Consider the following 19133-nt stretch of genomic DNA (forward strand, 5'->3'; position numbering starts at 1 on the left):
AACATGTTTTGGGGACCTCAAACTATATATTAACTTGTTGAAAAGGAGCATAATTGGTCCGCAGCAGCACAGTTGAGTAATGGGTAGACTCAGCTCTCCTGGGTTCCTTTATATTGTTTTCTGGGTGGGCATTGGTTGGGGATTTTCTTTTGACAGAATTCACAGTCAACTCGTCAGATGATGAACTGTGTTGTTTCAGTTACGTGCAATAGTTGTACATTTTGTCTTGAGCCTGTGTTTAATGAATTGTGGTTGAAGGACCCTGGTTCTTTCAGACAGGGGTGTGTCTATGTGGGGGGCCTCTGCCCCTTCACTCAAGTCTACATTGCAAGCATAGGGCTTGTAGCAATAGACTTCGTCAGTGAGTCTTTCAAGTATGTATGCATTTTAGTGCTGGGAGTCATTCTTACCCTGGTTCTCTGGTACTCTGCATTTCTAGCTGTAAGTTGAGATTCTGTAGAAAGCGAGAAAGTAGGGATGAGCAACATCCTGGGCCACTGCTCCATGGCTGCTTACAGGTACTGTATCACCTGAGCATGCAGGTGAAGAGAGACTTGCATCTTTGCTCTGAACATTGGCCTCATTCATGGACAAGTCTACTGTCTCCAAGAATAACATCACAGGGTGGCATTTAGTCAATAACCTTCTGAATTGTAGTTAAGTTAACCCAAATGCCAAAATCAGGATGACTATACTGAAGACGTATTTTGTTAGTTACACCACAGAAATTCTTTATTTCTTGGATGACTTTGTCAACGGAGTAAGGGATGCCATTCGGAAGCTCCAGCGGGAGCTGTGTGACGCCCACCGTGTTAAGACATCCTGTGAATGGGAGAGAACGAGAACCATTTTCATGGTTGACTAATGTGTGAGCGGTATGAACAAATAATCATTGACCGGCAACATTTTGCCGCTGAATTTTAATTATGTTAATTTGAGTGGGGAAAAAAAAACAAGAATTGATCAAATACACTTGGACCGCCATGAACGAATAATTGAATATTCTGACCCACCCCTAAGAGATATTACTACTGCAAACCTTAAACTAAAATATATCACTTAACGGTAATAAGCCTCATAACCCCCACTGTTTAGTCTGCCAGAGGGTAAGTATTGGTCACTTTAGATGGCTCAAGAACTTCAATCTCCTTTGTAGGCTGGATTTCGAGTTGATAGGCTCTGAAGTGTTCCACATACTAAGCACTTAGTTTCTGAACAATGAAGACCAACTCCTTTTTGAGAACCACCATCTGGATGATTTTAGTAAATGTAGGCATTCATTCGAGTGAACCATGAGCAAGGATCATTCCAAGTCTGTAGTTGTAGGTGACATTTTCAGCCAAAGAAACTTCCTTCACATTTGGGTTCTTGAATTCAACAGCCCGTGCAATATAATCTTTCAGGCCAATTTTTTCACTTCCAGAAGAGGTTTAGTAAAGCTACATATGCTACTCACAAAAAGTTAGGGATATATGGCTTTCGGGTGAAATTTCAGGATGAAACTAAAATGCACTATAACCTTTACAGGTGAACTTAATTTGACCTCTAAACTTTTGAATGAACATGTCCAATTGTTCAATGTTTTAGTACTTTTTGCACAACTTGCTATTCTCTAACAAGGAGCTGAACAGCAAAATTCACAGCAGGTGTTTGATCCATGAATCGACCAATAAATTTCCTGGTTCAATTACAATTGGTATTTAAACAGTCCTCTTCATCATGCTGTTCACATTTTGACATCATGAGACCAAGACGACACCTAACAATTGATCAACAGTACCTCGCCACTGCGAGGCTTCAAACAGGATATTCTCAGAGGGAAGTGGCCACTGAGCTTAGAGTGTAGCAGCTTGCAACAGAGATACAGAGACTGGAAGAGTCACAGAAAAGCATAGAAGTGGACGTCCTTTGGCCACATCCCAGACTGATGACCGCTTCATTGTGAACAGTGCCCTGTGGAACCGGATGATGAATGCCACTCAACTCCAGGCACATTTAAGGGAGGTGAGGGGCATCCAAGTGTCACATCAGACCATTCGAAACCGTTTACATCAGCGTGGTCTACCTGCTAGTCGACCTGCATGGGTACCTGACCACACCACCGGGCACAGGCATCATCGTCTTGCACGGGCCAGGGAGCATTTAGGCTGGACGAGGGACCAGTGGCCTCAGTGCTGTTCTCTGATGAAAGTCGATTCACGTTGAGCAGAAATGATGGCCACCAACGATGTTGGAGATGTCAAGGAGAGCACTATGCATCATCCACTGTTGTCACCAGACGAGCCCTTGGTGGTGGTGGTGTTACAGTGTGGGCACGTGTGTCTAGTCAATACAGAACTGCCCTACACTTTGTGAATGATACAGGGACAAGCCCATACTACCTGAATAACATCATTAATCCAGTCATTGCGCCCCTGCATGAACAACACAGGCCTCATTTCATCTTCATGGACGACAACGCTCCAGTTTATCGAGGTCGCATCATTAGGGAACGGCTGCTGGAGACTGGGGTACCTCAAATGGAGTGGCCTGCACTTTTTCCAGACCTGAATCCCATAGAAAACCTATGGGATCAGCTGAGTCGCCGTGTAGAGGCTCGTCACTCTGTACCCCTGAACCTCAATGACCTGAGGACCACCCTTCAAGAAGAGTGGGGGGGCCATGCCTCAGCAGACAATAAGTCGACTTGTGAACAGCATGAGACGTGGTTGTCGAGCTGTAATTGATGCTCAAGGGCACATGACAAGTTATTAAGACATTGACATTTTTTGTTGTGGTAAACCCACCACTGTTGTTGGCTTTTGTTTCAATAAATTGTTTGGGATGAGGAAATTACCATTGCATGCTTCTACTTAAATGCCCTACTTTCATGATATAATATCACTGTAGTGTGAACTTTTTACATTTTCCATAAATTTCACCCGAAAGCCAAATATCCCTAACTTTTTGTGAGTAGTGTATGTCGAGCTGGTGTACAATCGATAGTTGGTTTCTCTCTGCCAAGGGCAACAACACATTTTTAAAGCAGCTAATGTGCCACCCAACTCTCTTCAAAAAGGCTAGGCTTGGCTTTGAATCCTAAAGTCCAAAGAGAAACTAGAGGTCAAAACTGACAAATTAGCCGTGGGTTGTGTTCCAAGAAGTGGTGCTTAGGAAGCTAGTCGGGGTCTGGGAACACCCCCTTGAACCATACTCTATGCTTCGAGATTTTGAAATTTAAATGAGCTATTGTTTTTTCAGTATGCACCAGTGTGACAACAAGCTCAATAATGTCCTTTAAGTGGGCTGAGATTCCAGGCAAGTTGTCAGCAGCCACTTTCTGCCCGAGGAGGAGTGGCAAACACCTGATCAAACTCCAATGCTCGTGAGAATTGCCACCGGGAATTGTGAGAATTGTTTTCCCAGTTGGATAGGTCAGTGGCACAAGATGGGGGCAATTTGCTTTATCAGTCCACTTGAAAGGGAAAGTTTTTATAGAGTCATTCAAAGATTCCAAAGTAAAGTACTTATTTGAGGGGAACACAGGGACACAGAGCTACTTCAACAGAAACAATTCCTTCAAATAAATTGTGAATAATGCCTGGTGGGACGCCAGTAGTGACATTAGAGTAAGTACAATTTTCAGACAAAACGCACTTCCTCTTAAAACAGACACAATTGGCCAACGATTGTTCCTCAAGGGTTTTAAGCTTTCTTGCGTGACCCTCCTCTGTCCTCAAAAGAGGCTATTTTGAGGACAGAGGAGGGAGAAAGAAAATGAGAATATGAATATGAGAATAAGGGAATGCGCCACTCCCTATGTCCCTCATCTGAATTTCTCATTTCAGAGCCGTAGAAAAAACCTACAAACCTGTGCACTTGAAAAACTCTCCACAAAACCAGCAATACCGTGGGCACCAACGTTGTCAGCAATTGCATTGTTCCCTTTACACAAACTAATTTGCTACAAATATTTCATTTTGTTCCAAAATAATTATATCACTAATCAAAGGTTCTAGAACTGTGTTATATCCATACAACTTTACAAATTTATCACTATTGATCAATGAAGCCAAGTAGATTGTTGGCAATGAAGAGTGAGAACCATGTTGCAAATCCTAAAATCAGATCATAAAATCCAATATAGGGCACAGATTTTATGTTTTTTATGCATGTGCCGAATGGATTGCATACCTCAAAATCATCTATGTACAGAATTAACCAAACTGTACACTCATTTGAGTCAATTTGACTCCATCCCAGAGACATCTGTATACCTGCTTTTCACTTGACACTGATCAAAGTTTCTTCTTCAAATTACAGCAACTGCATTGCTTAGGATAGTCTCACAATTGAAAACCTGCTGCAACATTTTAATGCAGGAATATATAAAAGACCCTCTGTTCTATTGGTCAATTATATATTCTATTGGTTCCACTGCACTTAACGTACTTCTATAATATCTGTTGCACTTCCATGCAGCAGACAATGGGCCTTGTCTGACAATTGTGATCCCGTAAAAACTGAGTGATAGTCTTCTGAGTGACCAGCACAGAAAGAGTCCCAATGAGTATTGCAGTTCCTCAAGGAGTACATTTACAGATGCACTTGACACCAGGTAACAATGTTCCAATTTCGGTTAAACAGAGGCTAATAGCTCAACGTCTTTTGTCAAATCTCTAGATTCTTCAAAAGTTGCTTCTGCAAATAGTAAATCCTCATTCAACTCGGTGTTACTGTTAACTGAATCCAAAGCAGAGGGATTAAGGATTGATCCGTGAATTATTCCAGGTTTTAAATCTCTCACTGTACACACCTTGTGTTTTCTCAATTTGTGAGTGTGGAAACTTCCATATATCTTGTAGTATAGTTTGCTATGAACAATCACACAAAAGAATTGATTCATTATTCTTCAAATGTTGGCCAATCTGGTGGGGAAAAAAGTCAGTTTCAGTAGAAAGTTGATCATAGTTACAAACGTGGCACTTAAAATGCGAGATCTCTTCTCTTGAGGATTGCCGAGAAGGTTGGTGTGTATAAAGATGCTTCAGAGCATTTCATGTTTTATATGAAAACGGGCAGTTTTCATATAGGCAGGGATAAGAATGGTAATGGTAATGACCTTCCATAATGGTGATGATCTAATCTATAATGTTTAAGCAGTTGAGATCTTCTGGTACATGAATAGCCGCAGGCCTTGCATCTCCACATCCATTAGATAACCGAGGAAACCAAAGAAAACCAACACAAAAACAAATTGAGGGGACAAGCTAAACCCCCCCCAAAAAAAAAAGCTAAAAGTGTGAGTCTCCAACCAAATGTTCTAGGTGGTTTCTCTTTTATACAGAGATCCCGCAATGTTGCCGGAAAGAAGATCCGTCACGGCTTTGCTTTTCTCTGCCGAACCAAAAAAAGGCCGCCTAATGCCGCTTTCATGTGTGATTTTAGATAGATGTCAGCTTTCTGGCATAATGCCGTGATTATTGGGGCACGGCATGTAACACAACAGCAACGGTCGCTAGTGTGATGTATAACATGGAGGTGGACGAGAATCACACTGATTTCAAGTTCAAGAGATTTGTCACATACATACAGTCATACATATACGCAGTGAAATGACATGACACCCGGTGATTACACACAATAAGCTCTATATAAACCTATAATTTAAAATTATAAAATTATTTAAAATTATTTCATTTAATAACCGGCGGTGCATCGCCACTAGCTGCACCGTAACAATCATCTAACGCCCATTTCGCCCATTCCGTCTCCATGCTCCAGGCTCTGAAGGGGCTTTTAATTTTTTGGAGATTTTTTGTCCATTCGGGAACTTCACCGTAAAGGGGGTGAATGTGTGAAGCTGCTGCAGAGCTTCAGCGAACCGTGTGCGTTCGAAATTTGATAATTGTAATAGAGCATACACATGTGAATGGGGTTATAGAGGAATATATGCATCCCTAATAGGTTTTAATTATATTTAATTTTGACAAGGGGCAGCTCCCGAATGGAGTTTTTTTTTTTGTTTGTTTTGTTTTGTTTTTTTCGTGCGACCAACAAACCGATAAAAAATTTGGTCATCAAAACACCACACCCCTGTTCCGTCACGCTGGCTGTGCCTTTTACACAGACGTTGTTTTGGCCCCGTTTCGCCTCTGTGACTACCTCCGTTGCCGGCTCAGAGGAGGATCAGCAATGCCCCCCCCATTCCGTGTTCTAACTTTTACACAGAACGACGAGGCGGAATAAGCCGCAAACATTCCCACCTTGAACGGACTGTGTAAAAGGGACTTGTGTCTCTCTGTTTTCCTCTCTGTCATCCACCTGAGGAATCCAAAGATACCCATCGATTGTCTCATTCTTCGTAAACATAACCAATTTAAAATACAGGTACTTCTCACTTTACGCCCTACCGGTTTAACGACCGGACTTACGACTAGCTCTCTGACCAGTCTCTATTGTACAATACCACGGCGTCTCAGCGCCAAGCATCTCATCGCGCATCCCCCTTTATATACTATATACACTATATACATTATATAGTCTGTGAAATAACACGGGTCCTCGCTTATCGACCAATTCACTTAACGACCTGATGCTAGGAACGGAACTCGGTCGTTAAGTGAGGAGTACCTGTACTCAAATCAATGGCAGATTATGATTTAACTTTTATGAAAACAATAAACTTGTTGGAGACCTGTGTATGTTTGTGTGTTTAGGTTTAGTTTAGGCTGAAGTTATCTTAAAAATTATCTTATCTGTGACTCAAAACCGTGATACGATTAAACAGAGAGCTATCTGTTGAATTGTATCACGGTTTTGAGTCACAGATCAGATCGTTTTTCGGGAAAAAAGAAAGAGGGAGACAAATATAACTTTGCGTTCTATTATTCTGTAAAAAAACTTAAAGCAAGGAACTTTTTCCCTAGGTCTTTAATGAAAACAACATTCAAGATATCCAGTGTTTAAATAAAATCTGAAAATACAGTGGGGCAAAAAAGTATTTAGTCAGCCACCAATTGTGCAAGTTCTCCCACTTAAAAATATGAGAGAGGCCTGTTATTTTCATCATGGGTATACCTCAACTATGAGAGACAAAATGAGAAAAAAAAATCCAGAAAATCACATTGTCTGATTTTTAAAGAATTGATTTGCAAATGATGGTGGAAAATAAGTATTTGGTCAATAACAAAAGTTCATCTCAATACTTTGTTATATACCCTTTGTTTGCAATGACAGAGGTCAAACGTTTTCTATAAGTCTTCACAAGGTTTTCACACACTGTTACTGGTATTTTGACCCATTCCTCCATGCAGATCTCCTCTAGAGCAGTGATGTTTTGGGGCTGTTGCTGGGCAACACGGACTTTCAACACCCTCCAAAGATTTTCTATCGGGTTGAGATCTAGAGACTGGCTAGGCCACTCCAGGACCTTGAAATGCTTCTTACCAAGCAACTCCTTCGTTGCCCGGGCGGTGTGTTTGGGATCATTGTCATGCTGAAAGACCCAGCCACGTTTCATCTTCAATGCCCTTGCTGATGGAAGGAGGTTTTCACTCAAAATCTCACGATACATGGCCCCATTCATTCTTTCCTTTACACGGATCAGTCCTGGTCCCTTTGCAGAAAAACAGCCCCAAAGCATGATGTTTCCACCCCCATGCTTCACAGTAGGTATGGTGTTCTTTGGATGCAACTCAGCTTTCTTTCTCCTCCAAACACGACAAGTTGAGTTTTTAGCAAAAAGTTCTATTTTGGTTTCATCTGACCATATGACATTCTCCCAATCCTCTTCTGGATCATCCAAATGCTCTCTAGCAAACTTCAGACGGGCCTGGACATGTACTGGCTTAAGCAGGGGGACACGTCTGGCACTGCAGGATTTGAGTCCCTGGCGGCGTAGTGTGTTACTGATGGTAGCCTTTGTTACTTTGGTCCCAGCTCTCTGCAGGTCATTCACTAGGTCCCCCCGTGTGGTTCTGGGATGTTTGCTCACCGTTCTTGTGATCATTTTGACCCCACGGGGTGAGATCTTGCGTGGAGCCCCAGATCGAGGGAGATTATCAGTGGTCTTGTATGTCTTCCATTTTCTAATAATTGCTCCCACAGTTGATTTCTTCACAACAAGCTGCTTACCTATTGCAGATTCAGTCTTCCCAGCCTGGTGCAGGTCTACAATTTTGTTTCTGGTGTCCTTTGACAGCTCTTTGGTCTTGGCCATAGTGGAGTTTGGAGTGTGACTGTTTGAGGTTGTGGACAGGTGTCTTTTATACTGATAACGAGTTCAAACAGGTGCCATTAATACAGGTAACGAGTGGAGGACAGAGGAGCCTCTTAAAGAAAAAGTTACAGGTCTGTGAAAGCCAGAAATCTTGCTTGTTTGTAGGTGACCAAATACTTATTTTACAGAGGAATTTACCAATTAATTCATTAAAAATCCTACAATGTGATTTCCTGGATTCTTTCCCCCCATTCTGTCTCTCATAGTCGAAGTGTACCTATGATGAAAATTACAGGCCTCTCTCATCTTTTTAAGTGGGAGAACTTGCACAATTGGTGGCTGACTAAATACTTTTTTGCCCCACTGTATATAAAATATTCAATAATCAATTGTTAAATTAAATTGCAATATGAGGCACGCATGATACCTTCTTCCTTTAATCATGGTAGTGAATGAGAAAATAGGATTAGATCCGCCCCCAGTAACTTAATCCCAATAAATAACCAGCATCATGTTCAATTTCTCACGTTAATAAAAAACCTAAATTTAATTGGTAATCTGTTCAGAATTATGCGAGTTACAGTCGGTTTTGTAGAGAAGTCTGCATCTCTCAATACACATCATATTTGTTTACCAGCAGATCTTGACCGCTCCAATATGGCGGCCGAGCAGACGCATAGCGGCGACATTTGTGTTAGACATGTGGTCAAGTAGCAGCAACGTAGCGCAAGGTACTGTAAACCGATCATTACGCTTCAGAGTAAAATACAGCACGTATGTCGCAGCACGTATGATGGTTACATTTTGCAATTGATCCGCGGTTCACATGCGTGCCGATCAGCTATGTTCCGTTCGACCAATAACAGAGGGGGAGCGATGCGATGCAATCAGTCTCTCTCCAGCGCAGGTACAGGTCTAGTTTGACGCGGTCATTTGGTCAAAAAGTTCAAAAAAAAAAACAAAAAAACCCTTTTAAAGTGTTGGTGCCACGGCGGGGGGGGGGGGCTCCTTCAGAGCTCAGCAACAGAGTATTGAATTGTTTTTCTCCTTTGTTGATCTCGTAATGAGATCTGTCTGCAGATGGTGACATTCCCCTCCACGTGTCACCCACAGCGCCGCATATCGTTCGACCGACCCGCCGGACTCTTAATCACGGCACGGCGTGCCCCCTTGATGATGGTTTAACGGGACATCTGGATGTAACGCTGCTGGATTTTCCACCACTCATGTAATATTAAGCCTCTGCCTCTCGGATAAAGATCTCATTCCGCTCATCGTACGCTTGCCGTTGACACATGATGCAACGAGCGATAGAGCGGCACATGGGCGCTGATCCATGCTGCAGGAACGTCAGCCGGGCTAATGAATTAGAAAAATCTCTAATTTCTCTCCAGGAAGCCGCTGATATGTTTGATGCTGGCATTGCCGGAGCACGCGGCGATGTTAGATTTAGATCAGCCATCCCTTGTCTCTCTTTTTTTTTTTTTACGGCTTTTATCAAGCCTCCACTCGCTCCCTTTCCTCCTTTCATGTCCTTTTACAACTCCCCCGTGGTGACACGGATGTAATAAGGGATCATATCTATGTTTTATTAAGCGTGTTGCGAATTCAAAAATAATACGGCCGTTAATGCCTGGGGAATCAGGCGACCGGTCCCCGTCTCACTTCAGTCGCCACACATGGCCGCAGGGCCAATGTGACTGACCCTAACCCGAAAAAAAATATATATATATATGTACGCAATAGATTTGCAGGAATTTTTTTCAGGCCCGGGCGGCTGCCGGGGAACAAAGTGCCATGTGCTGGCATCTCGACCAGTGGCGGCACTAGGGGGCTGCGGACAGCATCGTGACGCACCGTCACGCCCCGAAACACGCCTCGTGCCCAACCAATCAAAAGTGGCTGCGCGATCTTGCTCATCAGAGCGTTCTGCACTGCGTGGTCAGAGCACAGCCGTGCGTGGCAGGGGGGAGACTTCCTCAGTCACCCCCGCACCCGCCCCCGCCAATTAGTGAATTGCACGGGGTGACACCACCCCTTGTGACGGCACTGATCTCGACGGATCTGTTTCATCTCCGGTCTTTTATGGAGATCAAAAACCGTTAATGCTGACAGTTTTTTATAATTGTTTTAGGTCAGTAAAGTCAGCGTTTCATTTATTTATTTATTTATGCTATCATATTATTGATTTTATTTGATTCATTGAAGGGTCTTGTGAGGAACTTAACTTAACATTTTGTTACCCCCACCCAAAATCGCAATATTTTACGCAGAAGAACACCTCCCCCTTCCCCTAACCTATCAATGTTGTGTGAGGCCTTTTTATCTGGCTGGAGGAGATTTGAGGGTAGCTGTAACTTTGGGATAATAATCCCCTCTGAGAAATCACGCAAGAATGTTCACACTTTTTTAGAAAATTTGGTATATTTTTTTTCAATATTAAATATTAACCTATCATCATTAAAATAACATTTTATTTACAATGTACTAATAAAAAAAAAAAAGGTTTATTTTTCTTGTTTCTTGTTCTTGGCGAGTAGAGTAAACATCACCACCCCATCTATATACATGAAATATATCAGTCCTGCCCCCGAACCAGATGTGAAAGGTTCTTGCTAGCAGTGAATTGCGAGCGAGGAGCCGGTGGAGGATCGTGTCTCGACTTCCTAAAGACAAATCTGGGTTCCAAAAATGAAAAGAAAGATGGGAGAGAGAAAAGAAAAGGCGACAATAATTTCACCAAATTTTTCACAAAGAAGGAAGGTGGGTGTAGTCCGTGAGTAGCGGAAATTAACCTCGTGGCTTAGTCCATAGTGAAACAGTCTACTTTTGTTTGTTTTCTTTGAGTTAGTTTGTTGTATTTTTACATTTTTCTGCTCTTTTAGCCGACATTTAATCAATGCAGGCTTCGGTGACCACTTGACCTTTCCTCTAGCGCCACCATCAGGCCTTTCCATTTCAACATTGTTATCCATTTTCCATTTGCACTTTTACAGCTGCTTATTTTCTACTTGGTATGTATACTTAGTTCAAAAATTTTCTGCTGATTTTAGTCTTTTATTTGTTATATTTTTACTATACACTTTTTACAGTAGATCTTGGTTGTTTTTAGCTATATCTTCTAAGCGGATAAAATACTCTAGTCATCGGAGGTGAATTTTAAGTTGTTTATAAGCGGCTGTGGACTCCTGAGAGGCTGTACCCTGCTAGGCTAACAATTAGCTTAGCAAGGATTGTGGTTAAACGGTAGCCATTGCTAGCGGTCCCTTGACAAATCATTATGGCTATGTGTGCACTTTACCGGCCAGCTTACTCACTGCTACAGGACGACATCAGACGGCTGAAACAGGATCTTAAAAACAAGTACGAGTTTAACATTGGCTTTGGCGTCCGTAGCCGCTGCTCAGGCCAAACACCACTGGGTGGTGAACTCCTCCCGCTGCAGCAGTTCGTCCACCGAGTGCTTAGCCGCTGTCCCTCTTACTCTTCCCTGGTCTGGCTGTCACCACCGGAGGGGAGCCGAACCTTTGCATTGATACCCTGGCCCAGAATGATGAGATCTGGCCCATCCTTGGGGCTAAACCCCAGACCCAAGCCTGCTCCACTTTATGTAACTCGGGGCCGTGGGTCTAGGTCAAGAGCCGCAAAGGCATCGCGGTAAACGGTCCCTCCAGCCGCACACATCTGACATTCTGCTGCTAAGAAATAAATTCCATGCCTAAGACAGTGGCGATAGACCGTACTCTCCAGTGGGGCTCCAGCTGGATGACCATCCATCTTCTGCCAGGACCTTCTCTCCAGTATCATTAAAACTACTTTAGAAACTAAAATTTCACTTGTTAAAAAGGGTATCACAATGTAGTGGTTTGTGGTTATGGTTATGTGGTTTATTAAAGTATTGAATTATCATAACAAATGACTTTATAAAGATGGGGCACCACTTACAATTTTGGAAGAATAGAGAATGAACCACATTAACTGTAACTGATCAGTCTCATGAGGATTGGGGTTCTTTCATGATACATTTACCCCTGTCTTCAATTTTTAAATGAAATGGGGCAAAGTGATGAGGGACGCGAGCCGAACAGAGACATTCCTGCACTATCCAAATGTCTAGATATTTGAGTTTGTGGATTCCAGAATCAAAACGGGTTGTACTCACTACACTACTGCCTGCACAAACGACATTAAAAACCAACAACCGGAGACCCTGAAGAGGAGTTTGTGCACCTCATAGACAGTCTGCTGGACAACAGGAAGCAGGTAATTATCTCCGTTATTGAGCTATAGATCACTTCTAATAAGAGTTTTTATATTTATGATTTTATCTCCCAATATGGTCTACATATTCTATTTCTTACTGAATGTTGGCTCTCGTAGTTATTGAGGTTTCTCCCCCAGACTATAGCCCCTTGTTTTCTGCTAAAAAAGGCAAAAAATGGGATGAAATAGCAGAAACGCTTTTTCTAACTTGTTCACCTTCACCAAATGCATTTTTGGAAATTTCTCAACCTTTAAATATTTAGCCATGGTTATTAGAACTCAGCAACACATTCTTGCATTACCATTGACACTGTAGACCCCAAAAGCACAATCTCATTTTTTTATCTGAGTCCTCTGAATTACTGTTGATTGCTCTTGTCAAATATAATGATGTAATATACAGTATGAGTAATTTACTGGGTGATTTTTACTTGCATGTAAATTACTATAGCAGTGGAATTTATGGACCTTATTTCTAGTCTTTTACTTTACCCAACATGCGAAGAATGACTTATTTTTTACAAATGGTTTAAATGTTGATGTTTCATCCGGAGTTTCCGTTAGAACAAAATGGTGCTGGTCAACGTGTCCTGGAAGATCTCAATTTCACTGGACAAATGGGAAAGATTCCAGTCAAATATTATCTGTGTTTATTGAGCTTAAAAACAATTGATAAGCAGGCTATATAGAGAATGACATCAAGGTATGTAGATGTATAATATTTTTTATTGAATATTCAAAATAAATAAGTCCCATCAGTAAACACCATTTAAAAAAATATATAAAATGAAAATAAAAAGTATGAATATTACTACTACGAACTTTACTTGAAATAAAATTTACTTTCGTTAACAATAAGTACCAAGTGGAGCCGCTTTAATTAACATTTCACTAAAATAATAAAAATAATAAAATTGATCAAATCAAAAACAAAATAAATATGGCAAGTAGGTCTAAATAAATAATAAAGTTTGTGGTGTTGTCCGTCTTCATCAGGACATCCCATTGAAATATTTTAAACAATGGATATTTACCGTGTGCTTTGGGTCGGAACATAAATATCCCAAAAAAATGCCAAACTATGGATGTATGTGTCCCAACGACACATCATTTTTGTGTTTCAGAATTCTGGATGCTGCGGCTCCTTCACCGCTGTGTGTGTGTGTGTGTGTGTGTGTGTGTGTGTGTGTGTGTGTGTGTGTGTGTGTGTGTGTGTGTGTGTGTGTGTGTGTGTGTGTGTGTGTGTGTGTGTGTGTGTGTGTGTGTGTGTGTGTGTGTGTGTGCAAGCGCAACCGGTCCACGAGGGGGAGGGGGCGGGACTTAGTTCTCTATGGACAAATGTGATTGGTGAGAGAGGTGAAGCTTTCTGATCAGCTTTAGATTGTCCCAACTGATTGGCTTCCCGTTGCAACTTGCCGAGCTCGGAAATTAACAGATGTGCTGACTTTTTTTTATCAAAATGATCCATCCAGCACTCATTCAAATTGTGCTTGGAGGAATTATTTTCATAGCACATTATGATCGGAGAATTAAAATAATATTGAAATCTCTCCAGGAAAATCTATTCAAGTCCAACACATTATGTCGGACAGATTTTCCCGGTCATAAACTGGCAATTAGCAGATAACGGAAACGCTGGTTTCATTTATTTTACAGGTTCCAGTGTCTGATCACTCCTGTGTCTTTTTCAATGCCTCCCTCTGTACTCAAAATATGTGTTCAGCTGATACACCGTCGCATTTATCGTCGCATTGACATTAATGCTAGGTCTACTGGCTGAGTGTTTACCTGATATAATTGACTCCTGTAGTGCAAATTCTGATTCCCTTAATGGTCTTACAGACGATTTGAATAGAGCCTTGCTCAAAACACTTCACTCTGTTGCTCCTCTTACAACCAGAAAGCATACTCAGATTAAATCAGTCATGGTTTTCAGATGACACCCTTGCACTGAAAGATACTTGTAAAAAACTTGAGTGCAGGTGGCAAAAGACAAAACAAAAGATTTCTTGCCTTGCCTGGGTCGAGGATTTTAAGAAGAATAAACGTGCACTCTCAGCTGCTAGGACAGCATAATTTATCTCACTTGATAAATCATAATATCATTATTCAATGCTGATGATTTCAACTTCTTTTCAAATAAGATGACTCCATTAGAGATAAATTCACAGGTCCACACTCTTCTCAGAATGATGGCTATGAACTTTCTATTGCTTTGATTGATGCAGGCACTGTGACTTGGACCAACTGCTATCTCGCACAGTTCGTAATAATTTCCCCTGAGGCCCTTACCAGCCTGGTAACTGTCTCCGAATCTACAACCTGAATATTAGATCCTATACTGCCTTTTCTTTTTAAAGAACTGCTTCCTGCTTTAAATAGTCCAACTGTGATATTATCAATAAGCCGCTTTCTATAGGTTCTGTGCCCTCAGCTTTTACAACTGCCATTATCAAACTGCTGCTCAAAAATACTAGTATTGCTCCACAAATTCTGAATAATTACAGATCAATTTCCAGTCTTACTTTTATGTCGAAACTACTTTAAATGGCTGTCACTGATCAACGTACTGCCTACTTATCCAACAACAATCTCTTTGATAAATTTCAATCTGGCTTTCGATCCCATCATTCCACTGAAACTACCTTGACCAGAGTAGTCAATGATCTACTAATTACTGTTGATTCCAACTTAACATTATTGTTGCTCTTCTTGGTTTGAGTGCAGCTTTTGACACCACAGCATACTTCTAAGCCTCTTGGAGAAGCATATTGGTATCCAGGCTTTCATGGTTTCAATTATATTTATCAAATAGAACTCAAGTTTGTTGTACCGCAGGGATCGGTTCTTGGCCCTATGCTCTTCTCTATCTTTATGCTTCCCTTTGGTGACACTATTTGCAATTATGGTGTGAAATTTCATTGCTACGCTGATGATACACAGCTACTGTATGGTTCCGAACAAAGGTTACTATAGAGGGAATACTGGTACTGGTATAGCCAAATGACCTTTCCCAACTACTAATTCAGAGGCACGTCTATCAGAAAAAAAAAAGATTGGTATGAATCTTCTGCTGTTAAATGTTGATAAGACAGAGTTATTTGTTCTAAGACCAGCCAAATATGGGCATTTGTTTGAGAATCTGAGTGTTAATATCGATGAATGTATTATTACTGAAAGCTCAACCATCAAAAACCTTTGAGGGATTTTTGATTTGATTTTAGTCTGACATTCCAGTCTCATATCAAGGCTATTATCAAGACAGCGTTCTTTCTTTTTTCTTATTAATATTGCTCAAATCCAACCTATTTTATCATTGTGCAATGCTCAACACTAAATCTTGACAAAAACTAAAAAACGTGATCACATAGCACTTCCTTCTGGCCTGTCTTTACTGCCTAGCAGTGCAGGCTAAAGCTGATTTTAAGGTTCTTCTTTTAACTTATAAGGCCTTGAATGGACTTGCACCACCTTACTTATCTGAGCTAATCATACCATATACACCAGGGCACACTCTTCTTTTGATGCTGGTTTCCTGGTCATTCCCTCAGTTAACAAAAAGTCAGTTGGTTTCAGAGTATTTGCCTACTGTGCCCCCTGGAATGGCCTCCGAGTATATGTCAAAGTAGCATGCTTAATTGAAATCTTTAAATCAAGACTGAAAACCTACCTCTGTTCACGTCATTAGAGCCTACCCTATAACATAGAACTTAGTCGAGTTCATCATATTTTCAAACATTACTTAATCATTTATGTTTTTAATGTGATTGTTTTATTTAGATTTTTATCTTTTGGTTGTTGTATGGTCTATGTGTTCTTTTGATTGTGAAGTGTATCAGGACCATGCCACATGGTGATTGTACACTACCAGCGCATTGTGTTGCCCTGGTATGTAATGTACTTATAGATAAAGTGTGACTTGATTGAAAAAATGTATTTATCATTCTATAGATGATAATGTTAATTTATTTTAATTGAAGAGGTTAATGTATATTTAAGTTATATTCATTTAACGTTATTCATTAATGTTAAGAGAATTTTCCCTTCAAGAATTTAACCATTAAAATGACCTTTAGGTGTAAAAGATTTTTCTTATAGAAGGTATCAGTCTTGCATCAAATAGTGAACTGTGTGCAGAATGTTGCATGCATGTCTGCAGTGAGTATTGGACTACACAGAGTTGCAAGCCTGCAAAGGTAGTTATTCGAAGCTTTGAATGGGTTGATAGGGTTCTAGAGTTGTGTGGTTACAGCAATTGCGCAAGGTTGGTGTGGCCTGTATTGGTGGGGCCCACTGTTATATTTTTTAATGGGGCCCAAAATCCCTGGTACTGTATGTGACATTAAAATCGAGTTTAGATGCTCTTAAACACATACTGTAATAATGACTCATTTTCGAAGATGTGTTTCCAGAAATAAGTCTGAATCATTTGACCTTTGTTTGGCGCCATGAATCTTGTTTCTTCATGTTTCTAATTAATGGGTTTGGCTATTTCAGCTGCACCTATTACAGTACTTACAGGTGCATAAAATCAAGCATATAGCCATGCAATCTCCTTAGACAAACATTTGCAGTAGAATATGTCATACTAAAGAGCTCAGTGATTCCTACGACAGGAAAGGTAGCATCATACCCACGATGAGAGAACCAGAAACTGTGGTTCGATAAATCCATCTGCGGCGCTCTGAATGCTCGCACGGCCGCCTACAACATTGTCTTGTATCCGGCAACATGGACAACTACAAAGCGGCGTCATACAAACTGCGGATGGCAGTGAAGGATGCTAAACGAGCATACAGAGACACAGTGAAGCGACAGGTGGAGCAACAAGACAGCAGACGTTTGTGGCAGGTGTTGTGGACTATTACTAACTACAAGAGCAGCCCCTCCCCAGCCACCATCCACGAGTGTGGACGCCTCCCTAGCCAAAGGACTGGACTCCTTTTACACACAGCTTGAGGTTGGCAACAACACCGCTAGCTCGCCGGCTAATTGGAGTTACACGGCTGGGGATGAGCGAGCTTACATCAGGAGGGCTCAAATGCGTGTGAACACAAGGTGAGCTGTGGGCCCAGATGACATCTGGGCGAGTACTGAAGACCAGCTAGCCCCGGTGCTCACAAGGTTATCCACCGCATCCCTGGCAGAGTCAGTGGTCCCGTCCTGCTTCAAGAGGTCCACCATCATCCCTGTGCCGAAGATCGCTCTCCGGCCTGCCTGCCTGAATGACTACCATCCAGTGGCCCTCACCTCAGTGGTCATGAAGTGCTCCGAGAGGCTGATTAAAGATTACATCAGCCCCCCCCCCAGTTTGCATACCGGCCGAACAGATCCATGGAGGATGCAACACCACGCTCACGCACCTTGATGGCCGGAAGGGGGGATATGTGAGATTGCTGTTCGACTACTGTTCAGCTTTCAATACCATAGTCCCCACGAGACTGGCTGTCAAGCTGCGGGCTAGGACTCAACACTCCGATGTGTGCCTGGATCCTGGACTTCCTCACAGCCAGGCCCCAGGTGGTTAGGGTGGGGAGGCACACGTCCAGCACCCTCACCCTGAACACAGGATCCCCCCAGGGCTGCGTCCTCAGCTCCCTACTGAACTCCCTATACACACGAGTTTTTGGCCAGGTCCAGCTCCAACACTGTCACCAAGTTTGCTGATGACGCCGTTGTGGTGGGCCTGATCACCAACGATGGCGAGAAGGCCTAACACGAGGAGGTGGCTGATCGGTCACTCTGGTACCGGGACAACAGCCTCCTCCTGAACGTCAACAAAACTCAGGGGCTGATTGTGGACTTTTAGGAGTGGATTATAACCGAGGGCGCACGCACTGTTGGTGATTAATGGGACTTCTGTCGACAAGGTGAGCAGCTTCAAGTACCTGGTCCACATCACAGAGGACTTAACATGGACTACACACACACACTCAGGTGAGGAAGGCGAGGCAGCGTCTTTGCCACCTCAGACAGCTGAAGAAATTCTAGATGATGATCCTCAACTCTTTTTACTCTGGTGCAGTGGAGAGCATCCTGACAGGCAACATCAGTGCCTGGTTTGGGAACTGTACTGCTCAGGATAGGCGGGCCCTGCAGAGGGTGATGTGTTCAGCCCAACGTACCACTGGAACTACGCCAGAAGGTGTAGTAGCAGAGCCTGTGGGATGATGAAGGACCCTCACCACCCAACAATGGACTGTTCCATCTGCTGCGGTCAGGCAAGCGTATCCACAGTCACGCTGTGAGAACAGAGAGACTGAGACAGAGTTTCTTCCCGCAAGCCATAAGGACTGTCAATGCTGAACTCACCATGGGCCCTCACTGAGACAAATACACTGCATTACTGTAGTGTTTGTTGCACATTGTACTGCATACTGTACTGTTACGGTATTTCTGTGCCGTACAGTTGTATACTGCACTGTATCTCAACACACACTACCTCACTTTATTCACAGGCCACTTTACTGTACATATCTGTATATCTAAAAATAGTCCATTCCGCTTTTTTCTTTTTTGCATCCCCGTTCAGTATACTACCTTTTTACACTTATTTTATTATATTTATTAACTGAATTACGTTTTAGGAATAAGTAAATTCAGTTAGTTTAGTTAGTGAGTTAATGCCTTAGGTAGCATGTACTTGTACTTATTATTTCCGTTAGTTTAG

Source organism: Zeus faber (genome assembly GCF_960531495.2).
Source record: "Zeus faber genome assembly, chromosome: 5".
NCBI classification, from domain to species: Eukaryota; Metazoa; Chordata; class Actinopteri; order Zeiformes; family Zeidae; genus Zeus; species Zeus faber.